Raw genomic sequence first — 5,440 nt, 5'->3', positions numbered from 1 at the left:
GTTCTTTCCCGAGGAATCCATTAAAGTGCAAGTCTCTGTATTTCATCAAATCCTGTGTTCATCTCCCCAGAGTGGATCGCAACTTCTTTGTGTCACTTGTAGTTTCAGAAAACAGTGTTTGCAGAGAACATATTCATAAATACTCTTTTTAGCTTTCCTTAACTAACAGCAGCATTAAGGCTGAGTGAAGATCGATGCTATTTGAGGACAATTTACTAATTGGGGAACAGTAACAGGAACAAACAAAGGGAGATAAAGTACTATCATAGAAGATTTAGAGTAAGTTTAGGCCTTTGTTAAAATATGTAGTTCAGAGGGAGTTTGGAAAATTAATCTGAGGAACCAAAGCAAACATTCAGCTGAGAAAAGTCAGCAGCTATTCACACTGCTGTATGTGGTGTCGTTTTCTGAACACACAGACTCAAGTCAAGCTTCAAAATCAGGCAGCTTAAGTACAGTCAGAGAGCAAGCGAGCATATTAAACAATCCCAACACTACACTCCATGCTTCAGACTCGGATTCTCAACATTACATTAAGAGGGTCTAATGATCCTTGGAAATTTGGTTGAAATTCATGTTGTGGAGAACAGCACAAGAAGAGGACCAACATCCAAAATACTAAACATGGAGATTTAAAATAAGAAAGGTAGTTTCGCTACCTCGGTGCAACTTATTGAAGCTTATTTAGTGATTTGCACAGCAAGCACAATGCAGCAACTACAGTAAATAATTCTAATAAGATTTGCAGTGATGTGTGATTATCTGCACAATTTAGGTGTACAAAGATTAATTGATTCACTTTACTATGAGCACTTAAGAGAGAAGCATATATTGAAAAAGAAAGACACTCTATAGTCAATAGAGGGAGAAACAAATTGCGAGGGTGATTTGTACTCGTTCTTTTGGATGGGAGTAATTGCATTCTGGAGATGTCTGTCTCTCTTCATATACAGGGGAACTAACAACCAGTTAAAGGAAGGCACCATAACTCACAGCTGTATGAAGTCTGCCTCCCATTACTCCAGGATCTGTTTGTGGGTAGACAACTCCCAGCTTCCTGGGATACAGGAAACTCAGATAATGCGTTTTCTGTCCTTAGAACAATATGTAATAGCATTTAAAACTGTGGACAGATTTAAGTCTAAGACCTTGTTCACAAGGTGAAAGTGTTACTGAGATGTGTGAACATTTTTCTTCAAATCAGAATGTTAAATTTATTTCATGGATAGATTAAAAATACAAAATAAGTTGTGTCAGACCACGGAATCATGAACTTCTATAGAAAAAAAAAATGTTTTTAGATTTGAATGTTTTTTTCAAAGGAAATTTTATTTGGCTCTCACAGATTTTTATTTTTTTTTTTTTTGTGAGAACATTAGTAATATGCAGCACAAATGCTGTATTCAAAGCATACATGCTCAGACTGTACAAACACCAATAATCAAAATACTTCAGTTGTAATTTACCTTTCCCTATAGAGCAGTAAAGATGAGCTGAATAGTCACTAACCTAAGAGTTTGAAACCAGTAATACAAAAACTTTCATACAATGTATTTTATTGCAAATCAAATGCTATTGCTTTTAGGACTGTACTAATAGTGGCTAGTTTTTCCCCCCTAAACTACAGAACATTCAAAAATTTAACCTCTTCCAGAATGTATGCAGCATGAAATAACTATGGAAAGTCTCTGGTTTGGCTCTGAGCATATATTGCAAATTGAAGAGAATCCTAGGGAATATTAAGTTAACAAATCTTCTAAATGAAATTTTAAAATCATCACACAACTCTAATAAGTCATTTAAATCTATGTTTTTTTAAGAGCTTAAGAATGATTCCACAAAATCCCTTTAATTGCTGGTGAAGTTTGTTGGTTTCCACATCCTATGGCTCAGCCCACTGAGGGGTTGGTCACAAGAGCATGACGGTCAACACAGAAGTTCATAGTGCCAACAGGTGATCTGCTCCAGGACTCAAGAAACTAGTACTTTTCACATGAAAATAAACTGAAAATAACTGCAATGGTGGCATCATACTATCAGCATGATAACCTACATATGATCCTAATGCTTACTGCTCTAACACCTACTTACTGCAAAATCAGAATTTCTTCATGGGGACTATAAGTCTGCTTTAATATTTCATAGGATCAAAGGTTTATTTTCAATAATGGGTAAAAGCACATATACTAGTGCAAGATGAATAAGGAGATCACGAGTTCTATAAAGAAAGCCAAAAGAATTTTCAAAAGCAGTGTTTGCTAAGGAAAAAATACCATTTGAAAAAAACAAGTTTATTGATTTTGCTGTTTGTTTATCAATCAACTGAAGTCCTGTTTGAAGTGTGGCAGCTCATAAACATTTATTTGGATTTCCACAGAACTAAAGGTTTATGTCCTTATGAAATAGAATTATTTAAGTACACAGATCTTTACTGCAAATATTTTTACAAAAGAAATATACAGATTTTTTTTATTATTATTTTTAATGGCTCTAAAGAGATAAATATTCATAGCTCTGTAAAATCTACTGGCTGAACTGCAACCCCTTGAAATTACTTGTTGCTTGTTTGCAAACCTCATAACACTTCAGTTTCATGCCTGTATCATGAACTCAAACTGAAAAGAAATTTCAAGCATTTGCTCTCTCATTGCCAACAGCACAGTAATTCTCACAGAGGTGAGCAGGCTCTGCCTGCCACGTGTCCCATGGTGGTGGCAGCAAGTCCAGCATCCCAAACTACAGGGGATCCATGTGCTGGTTGAGGACACATTCTGGCTTTTCACTGCTGAAGCTGCTTTCAACACTAGACATCAACAGTTTTGTAAGAAACACCATTTATTTGGACAATCCGTGACCTGAAATGTTACTCCTGCTGTCTTGATGTGTTTTTACTGTGGAGATATTTCATTAAGCCAGTTGTAGGCTGTAATACATCCAGTAACAAACTATAACTTCACTGTTACTCACGCAGAACAATTTGGAGTGAATAGTCTACCAGTCCCACTACCTGACAAAAGTTACCATAAAATGCTTGCTGAGCAATCTAAAAAGTTAGCATGTATTGACAGCTTGCTCCAGCCCCCTCAGCTTTCTGTGATCATGAAGCATGACCACATTTTTAGCCTCTGGAGGAAGCTGTATGCCGAAGCACCAGGTCAGCCTGGTGACAACAGACCTCAAAGTTACAGGACTGATAGAGCCAAAAGGGTAGGAATATAGCTGGGCAACATCTCATGCTCAGCAGGATGGACTTGGTAGCCTATTGCTCATGGCTTGTCCACTGTTCTAACCATGTTTGTCCATGCAGAGCACCCACCTCCCGCCTGAGACACAGCTCACTCTTTCCTTCCACCTCTCCCAGTGTAATAAGGAATTACCACATCAGGTTGCTTATCCAGCTGGGTGAGCCAAAAGATTTTTAAAATAAAAGAAACCACATACAAGCCTCTAATTCCTTTTTCCCTTTCCAGTTTTCTAGGAGTTTCTTTCCAAAATACAGACATTTTCTGACAGGACAGTTGCAGGTCCAAGTTTTACCTCAACGCCTGAGGCTAGCACTGCATTTCTGTTGAGCTACTGACCAGCCATTCAGGGCTCTTCATCCAGGCAAACAGGATAAGTCCTACTCAGCAGTAAAGTTTTATCTGCATTGTGCAGGACTCTAAACACTGTCTCCTCATAACTGACCATTTACCCTGAAATTACTTCTCTTAACAGTCTTTGAGTGGCTGCCAAAAGACTTATAAATGACAGTGAGTTCTGTCTATGCAAGTTGGGCAAATAAGTTTCACCATTACACATTTGAGTCTGTTACTTTTTCCCAAATGACATCAGAAAACAGATCAATTGCTCAGATTATTATTATTATTATTATTATTTTGTAGAGTATGATTCAAACTGCTTTCATCCCTGCTTTGACTTCCAGAAGCCTCCCTCTCCCTGCTCTGAAGTTATGGTCCCCCCATCCTCTCTTACCTCCCCGCTCCTCTTGCTAACTTCTGTCCTTTCCCATTTTGTTCTAGAAAAGTACCTCAGGAAGTTAGTGCACTCAGCTCCCACTGTTAACCAGGGGAGAAAAAAAAAAAAGAAAAAAAAAAGAAAAAACCCAACCACGAAACCTCAGAACCAAGTTAGCACATCATCTGCAGGCAATATGTTAAGCAATGTAAATTCTCCTGCCTGGCACAGTACCATCCTTCCTCTTACTTCACGCCGTGCTCAGCTGGATGCCAGTGCTTTAGAAGAGGAATGCAGCCCCTTCAGAGGAAGTTTAGTAGTGTGGCCTGTAGCCATTTATACATGCATCTAATATTAACAGAGATCTTCCCACAGACATGAAGAGCTCGCATTGTCTATTAATGTAGATGTATGGGAGCCCCAGGCTGATGGTTTTCTTGTTGTTTGTTTTTATTAGCTGTAGAATTAATCCTCAGCATGTTTAATATCTGCCACCATAACTCCTCCAAAGATTTCAGATGGGTAAAATGTAATCTACTTGATGGGTTGTGTGGCTTTGATTAGTAAAACACAAGTGGTTTTGATCAGCAGCAGTATGCCAGAATTATACAATTGTCCTGCCAAGCAATTCCTTGTAGTTACCAGAAAGAAACAGGGGGGCAAGAGCTGGGTGGAGCAGTGGGAAAAGCACTAAGGAGTTACAAGTAATACGTGCTTCTTCAATTTGAATCGAGTGACATGTCGCTGAGGTTAGCATGTACTTCCCTACCTTAGATAATCATAAGCACTGATGTTCCCTCTGCAACATCCTGCTTAGAAATTTTAAGTCATCTAACGCACAGCATGCACTGTTTTTCAAAGCAGATATAAACTTTTCTATTACTTTAACTGTCAGAACAGACTGCAAGGAGCTTGCATCTCCCATTCACATTTCATTAGAGTATCTGAACATAGCTTGTTTTCTCTCAGCGTTTTGCTGTGCAGTATTTGCAGAAAGCGCTTGACAGCAGAACAAAGCAGTCATCATCATATCTTGGGCTAAGACAATGACAACAACATTGTGACAGGTTCCTTCATCTACCCATACTTTTGCTGAGCTGAGTGATTTTTCTGCATTTTTTACTATTTTTGTTTGTTTCTCCGGATACACAAAATGAACACACAAACATGGCCAGCTATTTTAATTAGACATAGGAAAAAAAACTCAGACAAGGCCAGTTTGAATAAGTTTTTTTTTTAAAAAAAGTTTTGCACATTAATTTCAGATCTACCTCAGATGTATTTTGTTTTCTGACCAGCATACATTTCTGACTAAACTCGTTCAACTGCTACTATTAACAGGCAGAAGCAATATTGGTAAGCTTGCTCTGTTTCTTAAGACCTCTGTGAATGTCTTAAGATCCACAATTCTGTTCACTTTTAATTGCAATCTTTATGACTTCAGAATGATATCCAAAGTATTGATTTTTGATAATCTGAATGA

General features: G+C 38.0%; 1 long non-coding RNA gene across 1 annotated transcript; it reads right to left on the bottom strand.

The window, feature by feature from the left end:
- Positions 1-2,333: 2,333 nt before the first annotated feature.
- On the bottom strand, positions 2,334-3,356 carry LOC118176916. The gene is made up of 2 exons (XR_004755570.1): positions 3,115-3,356; positions 2,334-3,082 (listed from the first exon to the last, which is right to left on the bottom strand). It is a non-coding gene; the product is annotated as an uncharacterized LOC118176916 (long non-coding RNA).
- Positions 3,357-5,440: the final 2,084 nt, after the last annotated feature.

This window comes from Oxyura jamaicensis, chromosome 20, assembly GCF_011077185.1.
Source record: "Oxyura jamaicensis isolate SHBP4307 breed ruddy duck chromosome 20, BPBGC_Ojam_1.0, whole genome shotgun sequence".
Taxonomy (NCBI): domain Eukaryota; kingdom Metazoa; phylum Chordata; class Aves; order Anseriformes; family Anatidae; genus Oxyura; species Oxyura jamaicensis.
This window is presented reverse-complemented; position numbering and strand designations above follow the sequence as displayed.